Source organism: Hyaena hyaena, unplaced genomic scaffold (assembly GCF_003009895.1).
Source record: "Hyaena hyaena isolate Hyena2069 unplaced genomic scaffold, ASM300989v1 scaffold_787, whole genome shotgun sequence".
Taxonomy (NCBI): Eukaryota; Metazoa; Chordata; class Mammalia; order Carnivora; family Hyaenidae; genus Hyaena; species Hyaena hyaena.
Window position 1 is genome coordinate 473,611 of NW_024081417.1, and position 9,545 is coordinate 483,155.

Genomic DNA, 9,545 nt, shown 5'->3' on the forward strand with positions numbered 1-9,545 from the left:
AAAACAAAACAAAACTGTGAGATCATGACTTGAGCCAAAACCAAGAGTTGGACACTTAACCAACTGGGCCACCCAGGTGACCCCCTTTGATCATCAGTTTTCTATTACATTTTTCATTTTAGGCCTCATATAGTATTATTTCGTGTTCTTTCTTCAAAAACACTTTTGGGGGTATAAAAATCTATGTGGATGATTATGTTTTTGGCACCTTCACTGTGTCTTTCCATGTGTTCCTGACCCACCATATACTGGATGTGAGTGGAAGCAATTTACGTTGTGTTGACAGTTTCCTGGTGTTAAGGAACAGTACTTGAAACTGATGCAAAGAACAACACACTGTAGGACTGTATCAGTGAGATGTATTTACCGCAGTATTTAGATGGGGTTTGAGTTGTTGGGTTAATAAAAAGAGTGACAGTATAGAATGCATAGGAGCAACGATACAATATGTATCTGGTGACCAAATTGATGGATTGTGACATAAGGTGACTGGAGGCTTACTAATCCCGTTTTCTCTGCCTGGTCACCTGGGAGGTGTCTCGGCTTTCCTTACTCTTATGTTGGGACCATGAGCTGTGGCCAACTGAATATAGACAGAAGCAACTGTGAAATCGTTATCACATGTGCACACAATTCTGGGGATATCCTCAGGGGTCCTAGATTTCACACCTCCCTAGGAAGTAGTGCTCCTTTGGGGACTGCAAGTTCAGGTGATGGGCTGATGGTGAGGGTGTTTTAATAAGGACAGGGCATGATGACCTGAAGCCTCTGAGCTTCATAATCACTTATTTGTACCTGGGCCTACTTGCCCTGAGCGTCAGAAGGGCACAAAAGGAGGAACGGATGGAGATCCTGGTTACTGTGAACCAGATGAAGGTCATGCCACAAACTTGAGGCCACGTCAACTCCGCTCTCCATTAAGGCCTGACAGCAGTTAGTCATAATGTTCCCTAGATCTGAATCGTGAGACCTGTGATAATGCACGTCTTGGGCAACGAGCCTCCCTGTAGTATACGAAACCCTCCTGCTGCGTTCTTTAAGAAATAACGGAATACGCCAAATAGTTCAAATCTGTGCTTTTATGTACAATTTCTCATCAAGACCCGTGAGGCTGCTTTGCGAGTCAAGGCGTCCTTGTATTTTCTGCTTCCATGAGCAATGCCGAGGATCCTGCGCAGAGGCGACCCCGACTGCGCCTCCCTCTGCAGCGTATTAATGTTAACAACAGTGACAATACTAGGTACTTACCGCGCACTAACCGCGTGACAGGCACTTCAAGTCCCGAGAGACTTAGTGCCCAGTCTAGTCACGGTGGACCTGTGGTTCTCAAACCTGGTCTCTGCGGCAGGATCCTTAAGACAGCGCTGAGCCCCGTTCGCAGAGTTTCTGACACATCGGGTCGCGGCGGCCACAGAGAGGTCCCCCCGGTCCCGCGACGCCAGTTCCCGGGGACCAGGCTTCGCCCCTCGCCCGCAAAAATTGGGGCGCTTTTCTTTACCGGGAAAACTTGGATTCCATTCCCGAGTCGGTCCCGCAGACCGTGTTAGTCGCCGTAGAGACAGGAAGTGGCGTACGCGCCTTGAGTCAGGCGCGTGCAAACTACATTACCCAGAAGCCGGTGCTGCGCGCTTCCGCCCCGGGGGAGGGGTCGCAGGCATCCGGGCGGGACGTTTCCTGCTGGTGGGGCGGGACTTCCGGCCGCGCCGCAGGAGCGCATCCCTCAGTGAGCGGCGGCTGGTCGGGCCACGACCACGTGGACTGCGGCGCACGCCGGGCCGCTTGGGGCAGCGCCGGGCGGCCGAGTGACGTGACGGCGACCGCCTCTGCTCCCTGTGCTGGCCGTGACGCCCGGGCGTCAGCTCCATCTCCCCTAGACTGTGCCCGGCTGTGGGACGGGCGCCGCCGGGACTGTGACTTCTCCCGACCCCGCACTCCATAGCCTTGGTCCCCGAAGGCGGCGGCCGGGGCCTTTCGATCATCTTACACCGTCGTCTAGCGAGGCTCGTAGTGCGACACGCAGCCGCAGGCGACCCCGCCCAGGCTGAGACCTCGGGACCCGCCCTGGTCACCCCCATCTCAGGGCCCCGCTCGGCCCACCCGGTACCCCGGTGGTGGCAGGGGCGGCAGCACGGATGAATACGGCGCAGGTGAGTGGAGGATCACCCTCCTGGTCACCGCTTCTCCTTACGGCCGATGGTGGCGGTGGGACTCTGCCTTATATCCCCCGGTTCTCAGTCGTGGAGTCCCTGGAGGAGGCCCCTTCTGGCCTAGGATCCTGAGCCCAGGGCGGGTGTGTTCCGGTTTCGGGGGGCCACGGTAATAACACTGGAAAGGCCACCGAGTCATGGGGACAGGCGTGAGGGAATGGGGAACTTGGACATGAGGTTGAGTTGGGAGTGAACAGGGCCTCCATTGCGTCTTTTGGGAGCAGAGAGCAGCGGGGCGGCAGTCCTGGAGTCTGGGCCTCTCTGCTGAAAGTTTGGAGCTGAGGAGAGGGGGCTTGACCCCAGACTTGACTCAGCAGGCTTCCCCTGTGCAGAGTGGAGACTGGAAGCGAGGGAAGAACACGAACTGAGAGCTTTAAGGCCCTAGTAGTGGAGGCTTTTGGAGGAAGGCTGAGCCCAAGTTTGGTTGTATCTGCGAGGCATGGTCTGGAGGACGCTGGGAGAACTGACCAGGGGAGTTTGGTACCCTTCGTGCAGAACCCATAGCTTACCCAGTACCCTCCTGCCTGATTTTGCTCTGCACACAGTGCTCAGAGGGTCATGAGGAGAGGTGGCACTAGTGGTGCCAAGGCCCGGTATCTCCTCTGAGTTGGGAGCTGGGAGGAGAGGGAGCGGGGGTGGTCGTGTGAGTGGATAGACTGGGGAGTCCTCTTGCCTGTGGGCTCACCTGTCCCCCATCACGACAGGGCTGTGTGACCTTCGAGGATGTGTTCGTGTACTTCTCCCGGGAGGAGTGGGAGCTCCTTGAGGAGGCTCAGAGGCTCCTGTACCGTGATGTGATGCTGGAGAACTTTGCGCTTGTGTCCTCACTGGGTAAGTCCCTGCGGTGGTTATCTGTTGCTACGTAGCAAATTACCCCAGAGCTTAGTGGGATGGCAACAAACATTATCTCACGATTTCTGTGAGTCAGAAATCAATCATATCTCACGTGGGTACCTCTAGCTCAGGGTCTTTCATAACCCTGCTGTCAAACTCTCCGGGGCTGCTGTCTCATCTGAAGGCTCAACTGGAAGTGAACTTCCTTTCAAGGTCACGCACACTAGCAGGAGGCTTTTGGACTAATTAGTCACTTTCTTGCTGACTTATGTGTCCAGCCCTCCCTCAGTCTCTTGCCATGTTGGCTTCTCCGTAAGCAGATCACTACAAGGCAGCTGATTGCCATGGGCATGAGCAAGAGACAGCCTCCAGTATAGAGGCTGGTGTTTTTGTAGCTTATTCTCGGAAGTGACATCCTATCAGTTGTCCATAATCTGTTCATTAAAGAGGAATTTTTAGGTTCAGCCCGTACTTGGCTGGAAGGACTTAACAGGGACATGGATACCTGGGGGTAGGTATGATTCCCAATTTCCTGGGCTGAGTTTTGTTCTTCGCTTTTTCCCCAGAGGGCAGTTTTCTGCCTGACAGTACTGTGATGGCATGACCCCTTTCCTTGGCTCCCTGGACTAGGTGGTGTGGGTACCAGGGGTGGGTGGTGAACACTGGCTCCTCTTTTTTTAGAGCAGCCCCATCCTCCTCCATGCCAAAGCTTTGAAATGAAGGATTTGAGGATCAGGAGTCTTGCATTCTGCCCAACAAATCCCAGATGGCCTGGCCACACCTTGGCTGGGTGATTATCCAAATCCCTGATCTCTTTGCCCAGAGTCTGCCCCTTCCTTTAATTGACATTTCCTGGGGCCTGACTCTTCCAGGAATCACAGACACTGATGTAGTCACTCCTTGTGAAGAACAGTGAGCTGTTCCTGTGAGACCCTCTCGAAGATTCTTACTTAATTTTCTTCTTTCTGGAGAGGGTCGCCATGGGGTACTGCCAGCCACTTACCAGCTCTTCTTTCCCCATAGGACTTGCAGTTTCCAGGTCCCATGTTGTTTCCCAGATGCAGCCGGAAGGGAGCCCCGGGTGCCTGAGACGGTAGACACAGCTACAGCTAGAGCAAAGAAGACTCGAAGGAGGCCTGGTCTTGGTGAGTAGAAGGCACAGGAATGGTCACATCAGGGGTGGCTTCGCCTTCTACCGGCAACCTTTGCGGTATCTCCTAGCGTTCTGATGCCAGAACCATCGGCTGACTTCATCCCACTTTTCCTTCCCCATTTGTGACGTTTTGCCCACTGGTCACTTTTTTTTTCCTTAAATAGTTTATTGTCAAGCTGGTTTCCATATAACACCCAATGCTCATCCCAGCAAGAACTTGTCACTTCTACTCTGACCTCAGTCATCAGTTGGTCCCCCACCCTTCCTGTCTCCACATTTTCCCCCTCTTGGTGCTCCATGTAGTGCTCCATGAAAGCGGCATTGGCTTTCATTTAACAGGTCATGAGTTGTGCTCGTATCCTTCAGTTTTCCTCGAAAACCAAGTATTCCGTTCCAGCCACATTTTTTTTGGCTCAGGACAGACCCTTTCGCACAGCATTCACTGTCACGAGGAACAAGGTTTTGCCGGGTGACCATTGGCGGGGGAGTGATTTGGAGCCCCTGTCTCTCTTTATCCTGTGCTCTCTCCTTGTCCCCTCTCCCTGTGCGGTCTCCGTCATTCTCTGACCTTTAGAGACCCGCAGCGCATAGCTTCCCTTCCTCACCCAGATTCTGGCTCCCCTGTTGTGCCAGCGACCCCATGGACTACTTCCTGGTTGCGTGGTTGCGTTAGAGACACATTTGTCGTGGGGGTGCCACGGGCCACCAACTAAACCAGCGTGTCACCAGCGTTTATCTTCCGTCAGGTCGTCGGCATGCAGTGAAGGATGAGGCTGCACCTCTGACCCTCCCCGTCAGTGGCTGTCCCAGATGAGAACTCCCCAGGCAGGCCCTTCCTCCCGAAAGGCTCACCCCTGTGACATGTGTGGCCCGGTCTTGAGAGACATCTTTGCACCTGGCTGAGCCACAGGGAAGACCATCCAGGCAACACACCAAGACCAACATGTGAGTCACTGTGGGAGAGACTCCTGGGTAGTATAAACCTTGACCAGATGCAGAAGCAGCAGAGTGGAGAAAATTTCTTCAGAAAGTAAGGAGCCAGGCCTGCCTGATTTGTGAAGCTCAGCAGACGCCATGTGTCAGAGAAGGCCTTTACCTGCGGGGAGGGTGGGAGGAACTCCGTGGCCAGCTGTGGACTTGTCCAGCGCCAAGCCCCTTGCGGTGGAGAAAAACCACATCGGGGCCTTGAGGGTACGGGGCCTTTTGTGTATCAGATTTACTTTAGGCAAGAAAGCACAGCCTGAGACCATAAAGCCTTCCGCTTGTTGGAGGCGGCCTCAGTCGAGGCTTGGTTGACTCAGAGCTTCTCACGGGACTCGTGGTTGGGGTGAACCAGGAGCAACAAGGGCCAGCGGAGAGGCACCTGAGCCATACAGAGTCTCCCCAGGAAGATGAGCTCTAAGCACAGCTAATCTGCCTTCAAGACTTTCACGAGAGTGAGTCTCAGTGGGGCCCCTTCCATGCACCAGTCACACGGTCCACACAGAGCATCCAGAGTCTATGGGAAGCATCTCTACAAGAGGAAGATTCAACAAATGTTGGTGTGTTGTTCGGTAGCAGCAGGTCGTGCTGAAGGGAAGCCTGGGACCGCACCGAATGTGAGAAAGCCTTTCTTGGGAGGCCAGGCCTCAGTCAGCACATGAGGGTTTACCTCAGGCGAACCCATGGGAGAACTTCCAAGTGCGGGAGGGCCTTTTGCTGCAGATCAGACCTCACGCAGCACCCGCAGATTCACACTGGGAGAAGCCTTATGAGTGCCCGGAACGGAGGAGAGTCGAGGATGGCTCTGCTTTTGTCCGGAGTAGTCTTCCCCACTCTAGAACACGTCTCTTCAAATACAAAGTAAGTGGGTAAGCGTCTTGTGACCGCTGTCCTCTCACTAATCGCGTAAGGGTCTTCCCGGGAGAGAAGCCCTGAGTGCAGTGATGAGGAAAGGCCTCCAGTCGCTGCTTTTATTTCTGGCATGATAGAGTCCACACTGCAGGAAAACCCTTGAAGTGTGAGGAAGATCAAAGAGCCTTCTGTGACCACTCTTCTCTGAGTCAACACAAGGAGTCACAGTGGGGAAAACCTTGTGAACACAGTGAATGTGGACACACTGTCAGCCTTCATTCATCCCTCCCGCTGAGTATTTGTCCTGAGGAGAGACCCTGTGAGCGTCAGACATGTGGGAAAGCCTTTTTTTGCAAGTGGACTTCCCTCAGTCACCACCAGAGAACTCCTGCTGAGGAGAAGCCTTTTGAATATAAGGCCTGAGGAAACTCTTTGCCAGGGGAAACGTCCCTGCCCGGCATCTGAGAAATTATACCAAAGAGAAACCCCGTAAGTGTCATCGCGAGAAGGTCTCTGAGGCAGTTCATCACTTTCTGTCCTACTGGGGGCCGATCCCGCTAGGACCGCTCTCTGCGAGTGAGAACTTACGAAGGAGAGGAGACCGGCGGTTCCTGTGTAATTGCTCAGCCTTCAGCCCTGGCTCGACCTTAGTGTGCCCTGAAGAGCAATCCCGGGATATTTTTAAAAAGAGAGCAAAGGCATAAGGGAGGAGGAAGAAGAGAAGTAGATGTGACAGAAAAAGGAACACGTATGGTTTCTTTCAGGTTTCCCTGCCAAACCCGTGACAGTCTGTCATCAGTTGTGTTTGTCTGAGGGGCAGGTGGGAGCAGTGTGTGAGAGGTGAAGGGGCCTCACCCCTCCACCTGACATAATACACGCTCCCGGACATTCTGTGTCAGGAGAGCTGGACACTTGACACAGCTCTGCAAATATTACTGAAATCCTTTTTTGTTAGGAAAAAAAAAAACCTGCTTAATCATTAAGAGTCATAAGTCCTTGGGGCGCCTGGGTGGCTTAGTCAGTTAAGCGTCTGACTTTCGCTTAGGTCATGATCTCATGGTTCGTGGGTTCGAGCCCCGCGTCGGGCTCTGTGCTGACTGCCAGCTCAGAGCCTGGAGCCTGTTTCAGTCTGTGACTCCCTCTCTCTCTGACCCTCCCCTGCTCACTCTCTCTCTCTAGAAATAAATAAAAAAAAAAAAAAAAAAAGAAATAAGAGTCATAAGTCCTTGTGATACGTGTGAAGTCTTGATTTATGAAACATTTAAAACTTAAGTTAGAATACTAAAAATATTGTTGCCTAAAATTATCTCATATCTAAGGAGCAAAGGACAAATACATGAATGGGTACATTTTAGTGCACCATTTAAGACCATTTAAGATTATTTATTTTTTCGTTTATTCTGTCTTGAGATATAATTGACATCACATAATTGGCATATAACACCGTGTAAGTTTAAGGTGTACAACATTGATCTTGTTGAATTTATACTGCGACGTGATTGCCGTGTGGCATTAACTAACCCCTGTATCCTGGTGGTATCCTGTGTCCTGTGTTCCTAGTGGTGGGAACGGTTCAGATCTAGTCTCTTCCCAAGTTTAATGTTTGTAATACAGTTTTGTTCCTTGTAATCCCTGTTCTGTGCATTAAACCTCCAGGACTTGCTTCGTAGTTGCGAGCATGTTCCCTTGAACAACATCCCCGCCCTCCTCCTCCCCTGACAAGCCTTTGGTAACCATCATTCCACTCTCTTAGCTGAGTTCAGAGTTGTTTGTTTTTAAGATTCTACATATAAAAAACATAGTATTTGTCTTTTCTGTGTTTGACGTACCTCACTTAGCATAATGTCCCCAAGGTCCGTCTATATTGTCAGAAATGGCAGCATTTCCTTTTCTCTCATGGCTGAATAACGTTCCACTGTGTACATACACCACGTCTTCATCCTTTGATGGACACTTAAGCTGTCACTATATCTTGTCTCTTGTGTACAATATTGACAATAAACATGAGAGTACAGATATCTCTGAGATCCTGTTTTCATTTCCTTTGGATATGTCTGTACCCAAAAGTGGGATTGTTGGACCCTGTGGTGGTCCTGTTTTTAAATTTTTGAAGAACCTCTGTACTGTTTTCCAACGTGACCAGAGCCGTTTACAGTCCCATCAACAGTGCACAAATGTTCCCTTCTCTCCACATCTTTGCTGACACTTAATCTCATGTCTTCTTGATACTAGCCACGCTGACAGGCGCGAGGTGATACCACATTGTGGTTTTGGTTTGCATTTCCGTGATGCAGGTCACGGGCACCTTTTCCTGAACCTGTTGGCTGTATGGATGTCTTTGCAAAAATATCTGTGTAGTTCTTCTGCCCGTGGTTTAATCAGATTTTTTCTTTAATGTGTGTTTATTTTTGAGAGAAAGAGACAGAGCATGAGCAGGGGACATGCAGAGAGCGGGAGACAGAATTGGAAGCACCCTTCAGGCTCTGAGCTGTCAGCACAGAGCCTGATGTGGAACTTGAATCCACAAACTGTGAGATTATGACCTGAGCCAGAGTCAGATGCTTAACTGACTGAGCCACCCAGGTGCCCCAAGTTATATGAATTCTTTATAAAATTTTGGATATTAACCCCTTATCTGTTCATGGTTTACAAATACTCTCTCCCATCCCATAGGTTGTCTTTTTAGTTTTTTAGTTATTTCTTTTGCAGTGTGAAGCTTTTATTTATTTATTTATATTTTTATTTATTTCTAGGAGAGAGAGAGAGAGAGACAGCGTGAAGAGGGGAGGGTCAGAGAGAGAGGGAGACACAGACTCCGAAATAGGCTCCAGGCTCTGAGCTGGCAGTCAGCCAGAGCCCGACGCGGGGCCTGAACCCACTACCGCGAGATCATGACCTAAGTGAAAGTCGGACGCTTAACCGACTAAGCCACCCAGGTGCCCCTGCAATGTGAAGCTTTTAAATTTGATGTAGTCCCACTTCTTGATTATTTCTTTTGTTTGTGCCTGTGGTGTCATATCCAAAAAACCACTGTCTTGGAGCTTCCCTTTTCTTCTAGGAGTCTTACAGCATCATGTCTTATATTTAAGTCTTTCATCCACTTCAATTTAATTTTTGTGAGTGGTGTAAGGGTCCAATTTCATTTTTCTGCCTGGGGTTATCCAGTTTTCTGACACCATTTCTTGGAGAGACTCTTTTCCCTATTGGATGTTCTTGGCTCTCATGAAATATTAGTTTACAATATCTGTGGGGATTTCAATTCTGTCTCCTGTTCCATTGGGCTGTGTCTATTTTTTTTTTAATGTTTTATTCTGAGAGAGACAGTGTGAGCAGGGGAGGGTCAGAGAAAGAGGAAGACAGAATCTGAAGCAGTTACAGGCTCTGAGCTAGCTGAGAGCACAAAGTCTGACACGGGGCTTGAATCCACGAACAGGGAGATTGTGCCCTGAGCCGAAGTCAGACGCTTAACCAACTGAGCCACCCAGGCGCCCCGGGCTGTGTCTATTTTTAATGCCAGT

General features: G+C 50.7%; 1 long non-coding RNA gene across 1 annotated transcript; it reads left to right on the forward strand.

The window, feature by feature from the left end:
• Positions 1-1,733: 1,733 nt before the first annotated feature.
• On the forward strand, positions 1,734-7,019 carry LOC120221574. The gene is made up of 4 exons (XR_005525834.1): positions 1,734-2,147; positions 2,912-3,038; positions 4,065-4,186; positions 4,941-7,019. It is a non-coding gene; the product is annotated as an uncharacterized LOC120221574 (long non-coding RNA).
• The last annotated feature ends 2,526 nt before the right edge of the window (positions 7,020-9,545 follow it).